Raw genomic sequence first — 18,304 nt, forward strand, 5'->3', positions numbered from 1 at the left:
GAGCTTGGAGCGAGCCTTAGACTTAGGTGGCCGACACATGCTCTCTCTCTCTCTGCAGTGAGCACCATCAGGGTCTGAGTCTACAAAGTCAAAGTTGTCTTGCAAGCCTCATGCAAAGACTGATACAGAGAGACTCCCTAAAACCTCAAACCCCAAAACCCACAGGCCAGAACATCTCCAGGAAACAAAAAAGATGCATTTTTATTATTCCTACTCTTGCCCAAGTTTCTAATCCTTATCCTGGAGGTTAAAGGAAATGAAATTGTTGACTGACAGGTGTGTCTGCCAAACCTCTATCCCAATACAACCAGTCATTTCACTACATCTCAGTCCTGTGGGTCTATGTCACCCAACTCTTATTGTTCATTTTCACCTCTCTGAGGACTGGACCCATATTTTCCCCTACCATGCCCCTCCAAGGCTCTTCCTGGAGGAAGCTGTGAGAAAAGAATATCCAAAGAAGCCCGAATGAGTGGCTTTAGCTCATGCTGATACTTGTCAGGACAAGCCAGGCCTTCATTTCCTCATTGTCAGCTCATTTGAACTGTGGGCATAGTAATAAATAGGGAAAACTGACCTATAGCACAAACACGTTGTGGACTAGCTTCACAATGTAATTTAAAAGAAAGATAGGAAGATAAAATATATATTTTTAAAAAATAGAAAATAGATGCTTCTTAAATCAATATTCAAGCGCATGATATCAATCTAATATACAATCATGGCAATGTTTTCTTCCTATAGAGTTTTAAATCTTTAAAACTCTGAAAAAAGAAAAATAAAACACCTATAATCTACCACCCAGCACAATTACTTTAATTCTTATAGGTGTTCACTCAGTCTTAGACATCAATTTTAAGTTTAACTAGGGCTCCAGGGTGGCTCAGTCAGTTGAGCATCTGACTCTTGATTTTGGCTCAGATCATGATCTCAGGGTCATGAGGATCGAGCCTCATGTCGGGCTCTGCCTTCAGCGGGGAACCTACTTGAGATTCTCTCCCCGCACCCCCCTGCCATCCCCTTGCTTTCACCCTCTCTCTCAAATAAATAAAGCTTAAATAAAATAAATTGCCATAACTTTATTTTTGATACCACTTAATTTCATTCAAAACCAATCTTAGACAATTTTCTGAAAATACATGGTCTAACTGGTAATCACGCATAGTAGCAAAACAACATCTTTTCTGTGTTAGCATGCTGGTGAATACATAGCTTAATCTGCACAATTCCTAGCTTCAGGCAAAAAATTGGGCAAAAATATATAGAACCAAAAGGTGAAGGTCAGAAATATCAGCAGGAGGATTTGATTTCACTTGAAACTTTTTTCAAAGAGGCGTATAATCACATACCCATCAAAGTGTGGTTCGCAAGTGTGCGTAGGGCCATAGAGGTCTCTTCCAGTCTTATCTCTAATGGTGTCAGGAATGGGATTGTAATCAGATGAGGCGTGATATTGATTGTGCCTAGTCTGAAAGCTGAATAAGTGATCAAAAGTTTGAACCATATGGAGGGCTACTGGTTTGTATCCTAAAGGAAAGTTCTGGGTAAAAAAATGACTTGTTCCTGCAGTCTAGGCTAGTCTGCCTACTGGCTGTGATTATCTGTCTTCCTGCCTGGCTCCCTCTGTAAGGAATAAGAACTTCGAGAGCTGGGGTGGCCGTTCCATCATCTCTGCCTATTACTTTGTCCATAGACCCAAGGACTCAGTGTGGTCTGGCTCCTGTTGTTTTGGCCTCTTCGGGGCACAGTATACAAGCACCTCAAACTCATCAGTCCAACACCCACCTCTTTATTCACCCCATTGAATTGTTCCTCTCCCATTTGGCCCCATGTTACCATCTCAGTCCTCGACAGCTTATTATTCAAACCCCTCAGGCCAAATCCTATAAATATCCTTAATTTCTCTTTTTCTTTCCTTTCTAAACAGCAAATCTACCTAAGTCTACCTTCAGAACCCATCAGAATCTACTACTGTTCACCACCTTACTGCTATTCCTTTGGCCCAGGATGATACCAATAGTCTCCTAGTCTCTGGGTCTCTGACTTTTCTTCCATTCCCTTCCCAACCAGCACAGCTTGTTCTCAACACAGAACCCAAAACCTAAGTCAGATCATGTCACTCCTCTGTCCCAAATCTCCCATGGTTCCTCATCTCCTCCAGAAGAGAAACCAAAAATCCTTTCAGTGGCCTGCAAGACTCTTCATTATCTGCCCCCAATATCTCTCGGATCTTCTGCCACTCTGCCCTGTCTCGGGGCATGCCAGCCACACTGAGTCCCTGGATTCTCCTTGAATGTGGCGGGCACATTCCCGCCTCAGGAATTTTACTCTGTTTCCTCGGTTGAAACACTTTGTACCCAGGTATTTGTATGACTCACTTCTTCACCTCCTTTAGGTCTTTGCTCAAATGCCCCCTTCTCTGGAAAGACTTCCCTGGCTTACTCAGTTTAAAAGCACAACTCCCTAGCACCCTTCCTACTTAATTTTTCTCCATTACCTCCATGATCATTTGATATAGTCTATAGCTTAATTATTTATCACCTATTTATTTTCCTTTACTAGATGTTCAGCTTGACAAGGACAGACAGTTTCTGGTGAGTTTGCTGCTTTATCCCTACTTCCTGACCCATGTTACTAATTATGTCTTTTGAAAGGACAAATGGGGGGCACCTGGATGGCTCAGTGGGTTAAGACGCTGCCTTCGGCTCAGGTCATGATCTCGTGTCCCAGGATCGAGTCCCGCATCGGGCTCTCTGCTCAGTGTGGAGCCTGCTTCCTCCTCTCTCTCTCTCTGCCTGCCTCTCTGCCTACTTGTGATCTCTCTCTGTCAAATAAATAAATAAAATCTTTAAAAAAAAAAAAAAAAAGAAAGGACAAATGGTTGGTTGGATAGATAGATGGAAAGGTGGGTGGGTGGATAATTGAATGACTGAACTAATGAATATATTAGGTCATTTCAATTTAAATTATATAAAAAAAATAAGTCACATCAAAATACCCTACCCAAATTTCAGTGTGACTTAGTATAAGAACTGATGCTCGGCTGTCAGACTAAAAAGCCAGTGTTCTTTCTATCCCGCTAATTTCAAAACACACTCTAGATTAAACTTCAGATTTGGAAAAGGATTAGGATTAAATGATTTGGGTGAATAATCACCTCTTTGTACGTGGCAATTATGACAAGTAAGCAAGTAAAAATATTTAGGACAGAAAATGTATCCTAATCAGTTTTCAGGACACAAAACAGATTAAAATTCCAACCAACTAACCAGAAGAAAAGGGAGAGAGATAGAAAAAAAATATATACTGAAAGATGATTGTTCTTGTCTGGCTTTCTATCCTCATAAAAATTAATCAAATTTTCTTTCTTTCTTTCTTTCTTTTTTTTACTCTACACTGCAGGGATAGAGACTATGTGCAACTCAGTGTCATCCTTCCCAATTTCTGATCAATAATATTTCATGACTTGCAGGATTAGTAGAGACTACAGTTGGTTTCTCGGGGACATGACTAATAAGCAAGAGGAGCTGACAGATGGCTTTAATGCAGATGACTGCATGAAAAGCGATGGTCTTCAGAGAACACGTCAGATCTTATCATTTCATGATAGGATGATGTTTTTTATTAGGGTGAAAAGGAGAAACTATATTGGTCTGAATCTTTTGCTTTGTCTCTTTGAGAATAAAGGCAGGAAGCATGTTGCCAAGAGATCTATAGTTTGTGGTGCAGGCTTGGATCTGCCCCTGTCCCCCCCACCCTAACCATCAGTCATTCCTCTTTGCTGTACAAGTTGGGATTGTCCCTCCTCTCCAGAGGGCTGCTCTTAGAGCCACGTTAGTCTAAGGCTTGGAACTAGTGAGTCTGTCTTGACAGCAAGGTAGGATAAAGATCATGGGAATGATTACTGTTTCAAAACTAAGAGAGAACATGAACATGAAAGTAGCCGCCACCCATCTCGTTTTATCATCATGCAGCTCTGGATTGTGTCTGTGAAGCAATGTACTATACAGGGTAATTGGGAGGAACTGGAGAGACAGGTATACAGGAGTGATTATTGCTTCAAAGCCAAGGATGGGGAGATGGCAAGAAAGTGAGTACATGGAGTTATTACATTGTGTGCTTTTTTTTTTTTTAAACATTCTGTGATTTTGTATTGGGAACTAACAGAAGTGGGGAGAACTGAACAAGTCTATGACTATTATTTTCAAAAATGTGCTAAAATAGCCAAAAGCAAAAGGGTAAAAATATGGCATCTCTCAGTTCTCCGGGATGCTTGCTTTAGTCCAAATTTTCATAAAAAGCTTTTAGGCTATTACACTGATTTATCCATATATAAATGCTACTATTTTGTAGTCTTTTATTAACAACTGAGAAGAATTCATTTCCCCTCCATCTCCCTGCTCCCACACACAAATATATTTTTGTTGCAGGTGTTTGGGTTTATCTTGTATTTTCTCTGCTTTTCCACTTTCCCCCATCACTTAAGACTCCCCTCACACCACATTCATAGATTTTAGTGAATTTCAGTTGTGTTCTCACTCAGGAGAAAGGGTCTAATTTCAGCAGACAACTGCTCTTAGAATTGTGAGAAGGGGTCTCTATCCTAGAGCTAATTATTTAGGCATTAGTGTAAGTGCTTATCCTTCTTGAAACATTCTCCATCAATTTTACTCTAGACAACTTTACTCATTGTAAATCTACTGCTTTTACCTGTTACACTTATGGGTGGCTCTTGCCAGCCACTGAACCCGAAGACGCTTGCTTACCTGAGGGCTCGCTGCTAGTGAGTCATCTTACTGAAAGATGTCCAGACCTTCCTTGCTTAACTCTCAAACCACCTGCTGTCCTTTCCTACCTCACTTCCGATGACCTTATCTCTCATTAGCATTACTAGAGGAAATGAGATACTTTTTTGTTTTTAAAGGTTTTATTTATTTACTTAAGAGAGAGAGAGAGCATGAGAGGGGAGAGGGTCCGAGGGAGAAACAGACTCCCTCCTGAGCAAGGGAGCCTGATGCGGGGCTCCATCCTGGGACTCCAGGATCATGGCCTGAGCCAAAGGCAGTCACTTAATGAGCTAAGCCACCAGGAGCCCCAGAAATGGGTTATTTTAAAGACACTACTGTAACATCTCATGAGGGAAAATAGTGGAGCCCTCTTACCGTATTACCCATTACCTTTATCATAATATTTCAGATCATGAAATAATGGTGTGGTGGACTGTAAGGAGCAGTGGCCTTAGAGTCGGATCTAAGTTCTAAGAGCAGACAAGCCCCCACCTGGCTCTTTACCCTTAGCCAAATCATTGACATTATACGCTTTAGTTTTTGTAGCTAATTATATCAGATCAGGTTTTTCCAAGAAGTATGTCTTACAAAAAACTAGTGTCATGTAGTAAAAACATTTTTTCAAGTTTAGTATTTCATCTCATTCAACAAAAATTTACTGAAGGCCTTCTGTATTCTAGGAAAATAAAATCGGGCAAATGATCCTGAGTGCCCTGTGAAGAGGGTAAAAAAAAAAAAAAAAAAGCCAGAACACACAGAAGACAGGGCAAGTGATGGTGGAAAATGTCATGACAAGGTAAAAATACTGGAGAACTAATATGAGAGAAGAGGCAGAAGAGGTCAGAGCAATATTTGAGAAGATGCTATGTGAAAACTTTCAAAGACTAATCTGAGCCAACAATCCAGAGATTCAAGAAACCTAGTGCATCTAAATAGAATACATTAAAAGAAACTTCAAGCTTAAATGCATTATAGTAAAATTGTTGAAAATCAACAAGCAGATAAAGATGTCAGGAGAAAAACAAAAACAAAAACAAAAAACAACCCAGGTTGTAAACAAAGAAAGCAATTAGACAGTTAACTTCTCGGTACATCAGTAGAATCCTGATAGTGGTGGAATGACACCTTCAAAGTCCTCAAAGAAAATGCCTGCCGATCTGAAAGTATATATCCTGTGAAACATCTTTCAAGAAAAGAGTAAAAATTGGGGCAACTGGATGACTCAGTTGGTTAAGAATCTACCTTCAGCTGAAGTCATGATCCCAGGGTCCTGGGATCGATTCCCACATCTGCCTCCTTGCTCAGCAGGGATCCTGATTCTTCCTCTCCCTCTGCAGCAACCCCTGCTGGTGGTCTCTCTCTCTCTCTCTCTCTCTCTCTCTCTCTCTCTCTCTGTGTCAAAAAAAATAAATAAAACCTTAAAAAAAAAAAAAGAGTAAAAATGAAGACATTTACAGACCTAAGAGAGTTCATCGTTAGCACACACCCATTAAAGGATCACCTCGAAAGTATTCAGGCAGAAGGAAAGTGATTCTAGATGTAGGCTTTGAGATGCAGGATGGAATAAAGGGAACCAAAATTAATCAACATTGATTGTATCAAGCAGTGATAATAATGTCAACTTTTTTTAAAGTAATTTAAAAATACAACACAATGACCAATGTCAAGAGAGGGGCAAACGGAATTCAACTTTGAAGAGAACTGGTATTACTGGAAGGAGGTTCAATATTCTGACTAATTTTAAACTTCAGTGATTTAAGTATATCTGGTACAATTCTAGGAAAACCACTAAAAGAAAGCAACAGCACATGTAACTTCCAAATTAGTGGAGGGAAAAATAGAAGATAAAAATTACTCATTCAATCGAGAATAAAAGGCAAGAAAGGAAAAGAAAAAAAAACAACCCCAGAATAGTCCCTGGCACATAGTAGTTTTAAAATATTGGCAGGATGAATGGCTGCATTCATGAAGGAAGGGCTGGGTGAATGCAGTGTTGACATTCCTCTTCTGAGGATACCAGGTAAGAAAGAAAGCAGTTCTGGGATACCGCCTAGGTTGGAGGTCGTGATTCAGAGATAAACGAGTCTGCTAAAGCGGCACACATCGGTATTTGTCCTGAAATGTACACAGCCCCTTTGAAATCTTGCATGTGAATCCTCTTTTCCCATATCTCTGAGATCCCTTCCCCTTGAGGTGAGTCAGCTAAAAAGGCACCATCTGCATTCCACAGCTCTGATGTGTGTGTGGTGGCACCCCAGGATTTCCCCATTCCCCACGTGTTTAGGCAAAAGTCATTTTAATTTTTCACTTCATTTCAGTATTTCTGAATGCTACTTACCACGTAAGATTGCATTTTCAGACTGCCTTGATCAGTAAAGGATTTTCCGTTGTGCTGGTCCCTCGCTCTACTAGATCCCCAGGCGGAACAGCTGCAAAACTTAATCTAGCTTTTGGTAATGAATTCATTCATCTTATTTGTATGCAACTCAGGCAGACTAACCCCAACTTTAAAGGAAAATGAATGCTGATCTTTTTTAAAGAGAGTGAATATGGAGCAGCCGGATCCCTAAGAGGCTCCAAGAGATTGAAGTTGTTCAAGTCTCACCTCCCCACCGCCCAGCCCGCCCCAGCCTTAAAGGGTAAAGCCGCACAATCAGGAAAATGATTTGACCATCCAGTCAATCAAAGACGCCGCACAAACCTCACTCCACCAGGCTGATGAGCAAGACGGACTTCTCCCAGGATGGTAAAAATCAGCAGCTCTGCTCAGCGTCTTCATCCTTCTGAGCCTCAATTTGCTCATCTTTGAGGTAGGATGCGTTCAAACATAAGCATCTACAACCCTGCTTCTCACAGTTTTGGGTGTATCAGAATTACCCAGTGTTGTGTATTGGTTTGTTGTGATTTCTCAAATCCACTTGTTTGTGACTTAAGTGACATTGTTTTGATCTCCTTGTTCAAGACTTAGGTAACGTTGTTTTGATCTAAGGGAAAATTGAGGAGGCCGTGCCAAGATGATATGGGCAGAAATGTTGTCCTACTGAACGCGTTTTCATACGACTGTGCGGAGGAGCTACTATGACATAAGGCACGTTCAAATTTTAAATACCCAGAAGCGATGAGGACTTACCAAGAATGTTGCCTGGGCAAGACCACTCTTTGCTGATCTAAATAACTCTCCCAAAGATCTTGAGATACTTGTTCCTGCTGTAGCCAGGGCTCTCTCGGTCTGCAGGGTTGTTAGAGCAGGCAGCAGACTCAGGCAGGAAGGGACATCTCTTTCTGCTTAGCAGGGCTACTCCTTGTAGGCAATGGTGCAAGCCATATTGGGGGTCACTGGAGTAACAGTAACCTTTGGAGTAGCCCACCCTGCCTTCCAACCCCCGTGCCATCACCCACTAGAGAAGTGCCCCCAAAGCAAGGGACAGCCAAAAGCTGACACCCAGCTTTTGAGTTGGAAGGACTGATTCTCCCAAGAACGACCATGGAGAAAGAGACGACACCTCAACTATGTTTGGACATTCTTTCATCTCCTCTTTGCCTAGAACAATAATGCAGTTACTCTCTCATTGGTCTGGAGTGTTATTTCTTTATTGGCTCATCAGGAGACTTTACCCTATGTGCTTCTGGCTCGTGAAATATTATTGTTAAAAATTATAATTCCCGCAGTCAATCTGTGCGAGCTGAATTACTGGCAAAGACAGATCTCAGTCTCTGGGCATAATGTGCCCCATGAAAATATCCAGAGAGCTTGTGAAAATACAGACCGTGGGGCTCATTCCCAGAGGTTCTGATGTGGTAGTTCTCAGGAGCAGCCCAAGAATGCATATTTCTAACAAGTTTCCAGTTGATGGTGATGTTGCTGGTACACAGACCGCACTTTGAAGACACTGACCTTTAAAGCTCCTTTTAGCTTCATTACTGCCCTCTAGAGTAGTGCAAAGTTCAAGTTATAGAAACTTGTATTTTAATGTTAACTTTATATGTAAAATAACTTCTGCTAATTTTTATAAGCACATGTATTATCAGACTGTGTTGATGCACCGTAGTTAACAACAAGCTATAATAATCTCATCATTTGCCTTTGGCAGTTGACAAAGAACCTTGGTATACATTTTATTTTTCTCTTCAAGTGAACATTTAATATGCACGGTCAGTCTCCCAAGTATGCAGTAAAAGTGGCCATTTATGTGTTCATGGGTACCAGAAAGAAATGTCCAATTTCAGAAATATGCTTGCTTGACCAGCTCCTTACTTCTAGAATGCATTAATTCCTCCGGAGGAAGAATGAAGTTCTATTAAAATGCAAATGTCCCAGAACATACTATAAGTACGCAAACAAATGAATCTCATCAGTCAATCACCTATTATTGCAAATGATTTTCTCACATCTTTTCACAAGCCCCAAATGTGATAGGAGCAGGAAGGTGAAGTCATAGGCATGATTCACCAGAGGTGGCCTCATCACGACAAGAAAAGGACACGTACATTGGAAAAGCTCAACACTGAAAAGTTCACCAACATCACCATTTCGCCCAGGCCTGGACTCATCTATACATTTGGCAAAGCCTTGTCTCAGTGGGCTAAGCCAGGCCCAGTGATCTTAAGTGAAAGACTACAGAATCAAAATGAATAAAGCTCCATGATCCAGATTTGCCTAACAAAAGATGGTACTCTCAAAACTCATGTGGTTCCCTGAACATGTTACTGGACAATTATATAACAGAGTATTTTGCTGTCTGGACCATGAATTACCCATACATCTGGCAGAAAGGGTTAGGTCAATGGCTTCTGCAATCAAGGAGGAAATCCAGGACCCAACCATTCTCTGTAGCACAGAAGGGAGGTAAACACTGCAGATCTTGAGGTCTATGCTATAAATGAAAACAAGCAGAATGAAATTTAGCAGCTGTGTGTTCTCCTGAGTGCTTCTTATTACCTTGTTACTTGTTTCTTTCTCTCTAACTAGAAACCATTAGAATATTTGAGAACTCCTGGGGCCTGGAATGTCTCGGGCTACCTTATCCATTTGAACCCAAAAATACACTCCCTGTTACAAGCAAGGCAAATTTGTGAAAGGGGAACAAGCAAAATGTAGAGCATAAAAGAAGTTGGAGTATGCATGAATCAGACAACCAAAAACATGAGCTCCCATAAAAATAACATCACAAAAGCCTGCCTATATATAGCCAACAAAGATGGTATACTCTGTGATTTTGCCATGACATTGTATCCACTTAGCATATCATTAAAGCAAGGTATATTTCCAAGATAACAAAATGAGCAGACATTTAATTTGATTTCAGTAAATATGGGTTAGAATCCCTGCTGCTACCTAACTGCTCTAAAATTAGATGCCAGTGACACAATCGTAGGAGAAGCATATCTTTAACTCTGGGTAGCAGAGCCTTTGGGTTGCTGAGGTAGAGAGAACTGTTTCTGCTAACTGCCATTTTGCTTTGTACACAACTCTGTTACCATGATATAAAGCCTTCAGGGCCATAAGTAGCAATTATTGCCTCCACTGTGCAAGAAGCTTGGCGCTGGACTGCCTGGGCTGGCATCCTAGCTGGGCCACTGAAAGACTGTGACTTTGGTGTCTGCTTCCTCAACTGTAAAATCAGATAACAATAGTATCTACTTAATTGTGTTATCCTAAGGATTAAGGAATTGAGTGACTAACACATGGAAAACACTGAAAACAGAGCCTGGCACACAGTAGGTGCTAAATAATTGTTAGCTATGAAAGCTGATCATCTCTGCTCTCTTTCTTCTGCAAGTCTATCCATGATAATCAATGTGTGCATGGGCTCCCCTCGGGAATGAAAATCTTTGTTCAAACAGAAACCATTCATTCAAAGAGAAAACTCTCCACCTAAAAAAATGCTAGCACGCCAGGGCCTGGGTCCCTTCAGGACACACAAGAGAAGGGACCAAGGTGGAGAAATGTCCAAAGATGGCCCACACCCCTGAGCCAGAGCAGGATCGCTCCAGATGCCCTGCAGGGTCTGCTCTAGTACCATTCAGGGGCTTTTGGATCAACCATATTACAAAATATGGGTGCAGGGGAATGACCTTTGATCAAATCCCAGACCCGCCACTTCATTGTTTTGCAGCCTTGGGAAAGTGACTTAACTTCACTGAGCCTGTTTCTGAAGGTCTAGAATGGTGATGGTCCTGCTCCCTTGTTAGTGTCGGTGCTGGAGAATGCAGCCAGCACCATGGAGCCCCACCACCCCTGTGCGCAGCGAAGGAAAGGTCATCTCCACCAGGACCCTCTGTGCTGCTGGCACATGAGCTGTGTATTTGCCCTAGGTGCGGAGACGCATTCTGCCTCTACCTAGACCTCTGTGCACTCTTTTCCCTAAGTTTAATGGCCAACAAATTTTATCACTATGGTTAATAATAACGATAGCAACCTGCAATTTAGCGCCTACCACGGGCTGCTTGCTGCTTTGCTTCATCTCTTGATCGTAGGAACCGATATACTGGGATCTATATGCCTATAATCTATTGGCTTACATATATGAAATACATATTTATAAATCGTCTGACATATAAATGTCTCATTTGCATATGTTCAGGGGTATGTGTGCATGTATTATGTGTGTGCGTGCATAAACACACATACACACACGTAGAGGTGTGTAATTTTTAAACATTTTTATTTTTATTTTTTATTTTATTTTTTTAAAGATTTTATTTATTTGACAGAGATCACAAGTAGGCAGAGAGGCAGGCAGGGGGCGGTGGTGGGGGAGCAGGCTCCCCGCCAAGCAGAGAGCCCGATGCCGGACTTTATCCCAGGACCCCGGGACCATGACCTGAGCCAAAGGGAGAGGCCCAACCCACTGAGCCACTCAGGCATCCCTTTTTAAACATTTTTAAATGACTACTTCAAGACCTATGCTTTGGAAGCCGGGCAGACGTGGATTTCAAAGTAACTTCCCTCTCTCTGAGTTGGTATTAAAACAACCGGTCTCTCCTTTTTTGGATTCACTTGTCTCTTGATTATCTCTTCAGGCTGAACTTGGTTGTAAGGTCACATAATCTTGTTGAATCAGCTCAATTTGTTCATTTAAAGTCTTCCCATCGTTTCCACTGATGTGAGTTTAAGTGAGAGCAATTCAGACCTTGTAAGCTGGTGATGTCCTCAGGTCCTCTGGGCTCTAGATCACTGCCGAACCCTTCGACCTACCACCCCGCTCTTAGCTTTCACAGGAATGTTAATGATCAGCCCCTTGATGCTTTCTACCTATTTGTAACTCTCCTGAGTCCGTATTCACCTTAGAATGTCAGGGGCTCAGGCATTAAAATTCAGGCCCCATATAGTCCACCTACTGGTAAAACTAATGTCCATTAACCTCACCTGAAATCATATAGCTCTGAAAAGGCAGAGAGAAAGCTCCAGTTCACCAGAGAGAGGTAGCTGAAGTCCTCTAGGGCAGATCCCACATTATCTCATGGAGCCTACAGTAAAACCAAAGACCATGCCAAGGCCACAGAATTTATTTTTACTAGAATTGTGTCCTGAGCTACAATGGGCAATAACAGGAAACTAGCAGGGCCTTGAATATTTTATGAGAAAAATGTTCTCCTCACAGTGATTGAGCTGTTCAAGCTATAACCCTACCTTCCTTGTTCCTCTGTTCCTCCTAAATATTGTAGCTCTTAAACACATATGCAATTTCTATGTGTGCCTGTCTACTTACATGTTTGAGAAAAATCTTTAAATAGAGAAAAATATAAGAAATAATATTGTAAACACGGCCACAACCTATTAACATATTAGAAAAATAGCATGGACTATTGAAAATGTTTTGTCTTAGGTGCTTTGGATTTTTTATTTTGTGAAATAAAAATAGATCACATTGCAGTCTTTGACCATTCTTTCTGAATCCATTAGCATGAATTAGCACATATAGACTTCCAGTCCATTTTTTATACTCTAACATACATATAAATGACCATTAAAAATATGCTATAGTATATATATAAATTTTAAATTTACCTAAATGGTATCATACTGTATCGTTCTGCAAGTTGCTGTCTCCATTCAACATTGTGTTTTGGTGATGTATATATATAGGTATATACAGATCTAGTTCATTCTTTTTAATTGCCCAGGGTCACAGGACATATTAATATAGGAGGAAAAAAAAAAAAAAAAAACCAACCCTGCCCATTTTACCACCCAGGTACAAGAGGCTAGGGAGTCCAAACCACAGCCAGCATATAGCAGTGCCTTTGGGGAAAAAAAGCATCAGTTAATATCTATCAAACTGTAGTATGTCCATCATGCCCTATACTGAGCTAGATAAACAAATTTAAGTCACAAATGGGAATCTACATTGCCAATTCACGAATGACTCGGGAATGCAAATTTAATGCTTAAAATAATTAAAAGAGGATGGAATCGATTTTTAGGGTATTGCTTTAAGGATGAAATCATTTTAAAGCTAGGAGAGATCACTATGGACAGGTTCAGTTAGAAAAGTCTTTTTGGAAGAGGCAGTAGTAGAGCCAGGCAATAAAGGGTAGCAAAAAGGTTGAATACCTTAAGAGACTAGGAAAGACACTATTGATTGGTAATATCATAAAAAAGGTTTATAGGTTGGAATAAGTAGGGAGTGTGTAGAATAACCCTAAACAGAGGGGAAAACAGCTATTGGAGGGAAGGTGGGGTAAATACGCAGAGAAATCTGGGAACCAGATGACAGAGCCTCTGCTTATTATCAATATGGAGCCCATTAAGGATATCCATGTAGGATGGGCTCTAACTGTTCTGTCTCCAGCTCCTAGAATGTTACAGGCCCTCTCATACCCCTGTAACTTTGAACACACTGTTCCTCAGCCAGGAATGCCATTTCTGACCCCTTCAGCTTTCATCTCAGGCAGGAAACCCATGAAGCCTACCTTGAGAAAAGCCCCCTGCCCAGGATTAGGTACTCCTTCTCACATACTGTTATATCTTGGGCTTCCTTCTAGCATAGAGCTTGTTGAGATGGGTTCTAACCATGTTTAGCTGTCTTACCCATTAAATTATAAACTCATTGGGAAGAAGAACTTTGACATATTTATCTCTATGCTCCGGAACGTAGCACATTGTCTGTTTCATAGAGGTACGCAATTATTGTTTGGATTAATACTTTAATTAATGATTAATTAAAGAATTGTGTATATTCGTGTAATTTTCCATATTTTGAAATATTTGTATGTAAATATTTTCCACTTAGGCTAAAAAAAGTATCATCATTTTTGTGCCTCTTGACTGTTGGAATACTTCCCACTAGAAAGAAACTAATTATAACCAATAATACATGCAATTAGTCATGAAATCATGAAAGGTAAGTCAAAGTTCTATTTGTCTTGCAACTCTGCAAAACTCCAAACCTTCTCATCTATAGAAAAGAAAAACCATGAACACTTCGATGTAACTATGACATTTCAACCAGGCCATGTCCAAATGGTTATATTGTTTAAAAAAGAAAAATATTTGAAATTTCACATAAAATCTGTTCACAGAATATTAATTTGTCCATTTATTCATTTATTCAAAAAATATGTTTTGGGTCCCGGCCCCAGGGATACCGAGTGAATAAGCCAGATGCTCCTATTCATATGGAGCTTAGAGTCAAATGGATGGGACATACAAAAACAAAAATAATGAGGGAACAAACACATGAAAACATCGCAGAGAGTAGCAAGCCATGAAAAAAACAAGAAACCAATGAAGAAAATCACAGGATGGGTAGGCCATTAGAGGTGCAGTCAGTCATCCCATTTGAGAAGAGAATGAGCAACGTTGAGCAAGGCCCTGAGGCACGAGAACATTCCAGGCAGAGACAGAGTCCTCTGCAAAAGCTCCAAGGAGGAAAAAGGCCAGGAATGCTCAAGAAACCACTAGGTCACAATTAACCAGAAGATGCGACTGAGAATGGGAAGTGACAAGCATTAATCTGAGGGCGCACTGTCGAGGTTCAAATCCGGGTTCTGCCACTTGCTAGCCATGTGACCTTCAGTAAGTGACTTAACCTCCTGCGTCCATCATAGGGTTATGTGAGGGTTGAATTAGTGAAGTTCTAGAACACAGTCTGACACACACTAAGTGCTTTATATATGTTTTCATTAAAACCTTTGCATATGTCAGGATTTCCCATCACACTTAAAATAATGCCCTAAGTTTTTCCCATGGCTTACAAGGCCCTCCATGATCTGGCCATTTCTCTAACCTCATTTCCTATGGCTCTCATCTTTCTTATCAGCTTCCAGTCTAGTCATTTCCCAAGTGCACCAAGTCTGTTCAGTCCCCAGGTTTCCTCTGCTGTTTCCACAGTCTAGAATGCTCTTCCTCTAGAGAGGGGCATGGCTTGTTCCCATTGTTCATTGGCGTCTCCTCAAATGACCCCTCAGTCAAGAGACCTTCCCTAACACCACGTCACTCTGTCTGCACAGCCTGCTTCATTTTGCTTCCGTCACTGGTCAGGACCTGACCCTCTCTTTTACATTTCTCTGTTGAGTTGTTTATCGACTGTGTCCTCTGCAGAGACAGAGACTTCATTTTTACACTGATATCCTCACTACCCAGAAAGAAAGAAAAAAAATAGATGAATAAGTTAATGCCTAAATCACTATATGATCTCATTTAATACTGCAACTCCATCCGGGCATCATCGTCACACAGGTGAGAAGACAAAAGCTGAGCTAGGAAACCCCAGCTGTCGGTGATTTGCTGTGTCCGCTCCAGTGGTCTTCATGGCCACTGAGCCCCCTCCATGCTTGACTCCACATTACCCGTCCTCCCTGGGCCATGCCCACACAAGCAAATGAAGACACTTGTGTCCAGCCCTTCATGATGTTTCTAGCACTTGACAGCTCCTGGCAGGGAAAAGGGAGCAGTCCCTCTCACTTCTGCCATCTTGTAGCCCACCCCAAGATGACGTCCACGTCGGAAGGATCCATCTCAGCTCTGTTGCATTCTTCCCTTCACCACCCGTCTCTGTTTCCATCAGTGCTGCTGAACCACCCCTTTCTCCCCACTGCCAGCTCGTTCTCCTCTAGCTCTTTTCTGAGTGGACTCAAAGATGCAGGCCACATTGGAATGAGGGAGCTGTGAATAGATCACCTCCCTGGGCGCCTTTCCCCAGCTGCCTACAATCATCAATAAAGAGGCTACATCATTCTGCCAGCAACCTCTTGGTGGTACCTGACCTTCTGTGGTTTGATCTTTTCTCAGCCTGTCTTTGCGATTTCCTCAAACCTGGTTTCCCTTTCAGTGTCCGGAATACTGATTTATTTTGAAAGAGCATCATCTGCGGTGTCTTCTCTGCTCCATAAGTTAATCAATAACTGAGTCCAGCCCAGCAGTGGATCAACGAATATTCCCCTTCTGCTCACCCCAGCCTTCCAAGCCTGCTTTGCCCTGGGTTATGAGCACATTGCGTTCCAGGGCCCGGGAGGGACAAGGTGTACCAGGAAGCAGAAAGGCAAACGCAGATCAATCCATCTACAGAAAGTAGGATAAACCCAACTTCCTTTCGAGGGTAAACCTCTAACTCTCTAAGTTCTTTCAAAACCAAATACGGAAAGAAACATTCATGCTGCTTCCTCTCCCCCCATTTCCATGGAACCCCACACATCCTGCCAAGAGATGCCAGAGCTGGACGCTTCCACCCCAGCTGAAGGAACTATTTCAGGCTCCACCTCCCACTTACTTCTCTAAGCCTGCAATCTGTGGGCTCCCCAGACTTTTCACCGAGGTGGTGTTCAAGCCTAGAATTTCCCTCTCTGCCCAGCCCCTTCGGGTTCACTCCTGAAGCAGCTGCATCATATTTTGAAGTATTAATTTAAGTTGATTTCCTCCCCGTGCTTTCCCCCTCTTTCTTCCTTCATCAAAGTGGGTAGCCAGCTCTTTGATTCATTGCCTTAGGGCAGGTCCATGGCAAAGTAAAACAAGAAACCTGTTGTATTTTCCGGTTTGTGTTTCCTTAACCCTAAACCCACTGAGGAGGAGGAGGTCTGCCTGCAGAAGCAGAAGGCTTGGGAAAAGTAGCAAGTGCAGGATGGGACTGGGCTGGGGCAAGAGAGTGGTGTGCACCCAGAGAACAGCAGAACTACCTGGTCTTATTCTGGGGTGGCACCTTGCAACATTAAGACCTCAGAAAGAGATGGTGCCATGGGCACCCCAAGAGGAAGAACCATAAGCACAGAGGGTCCTGGCTTTGGCAAAGCCATTCACATCCCCATGGGACATAGAACCAGAGGAACTACCAGATGTCAGGAGACAGTGAGGATTTGGAAGCAAGGATGCCAGAAGTGAACACGGTGGACTTATAAGTCAGAGATCTTTTCTTTTGCAGACATTATACATGTACGATCCCCATCTCCCAAGGTTTGGTGCAGTCTCAAGGGGGAGAAAGAATCCCAAGGACAGTGAAGGACTGTGTCACCAACTGAACAGAAATGTGCACACAGGGTTCCAAATCCAGTTGATTTTCAGAAAACAAAATTGTATTTCTTCTATAATGGGGTTTATTAGAATGAATTCAAACATAGGTTTAGACATTCCCCCCTGGCTTTTCAATATGCCTTCCCCCAGATCTTACCTGTTAAATCTGAGACATGCACATATTAAGTCCAGGCACTGCCAGCAGCTGGTTCTGGGATCCCACATCCAACTCCAGGCCAAAGGCTCACTCCTGCTTTTCTAGGGGGAAGAAGGGACATCTTCAGGCAGCTTTCTTAGTTCCAGAAGGGTTACTGTGGTAGAGTTAATTTTTCATTTCCTTCGTGTCAGTTGGCACCTTGAACCCAACATACCCAACACCCAGTTAATGCTATCTTCAAGAGAAAAAGCGCAGTTATCCAAATCTTTCTTCCTCTACATAGAATTAATTTCCTGTGGATTCCTTATGGAAAATGTTCTTCAGTTCTCTCTTCTGTGTCTCCGCCACTACAGTCCTACCAGAACTTGACGACTCCTCACTAATACTATCTTAGTCACTGTGGTAGACACCTCATGAACATGTACATGGATACACAATAACAATGAGGGGAAGAACCAGGTAGCCTGTATTTTATTATCTGAATTTAAAACTGTATGTTCAAATATTTATGATGGGAATATATTCTATAGAAAGAGACTCACATGTGATGTGCATCTCCATTTTGCCATTTCTTAACATGTATTTGTTATCTTCGCATGTAATGGGGTACAGACATTGTTTTGTCCAATGCTAACATTAGTTGCAGTAAACCAGCACAGTCAAGAAATTTGTCACAATACCCAGCCTGTCAACCAGTCATTTGGACTCAGTTCAGCATGAGAAGCCAACCAGGGTCAACGGTTGTTATCTAATAAAGTCAAAGGTCTTTCTAATTAATGCTGCAACAATCACAGATTTGCAAAAATGCACTCTAGGAATAAAAAAAAAAAAAAAAGAGAGAGAGAGTTGATGCTAGAATCAAGAGAGTTATTCTTCCGTGGTGGAACTGCATTCGATCAGACAACTTGCCAG

Source organism: Mustela erminea, chromosome 3 (assembly GCF_009829155.1).
Source record: "Mustela erminea isolate mMusErm1 chromosome 3, mMusErm1.Pri, whole genome shotgun sequence".
Taxonomy (NCBI): domain Eukaryota; kingdom Metazoa; phylum Chordata; class Mammalia; order Carnivora; family Mustelidae; genus Mustela; species Mustela erminea.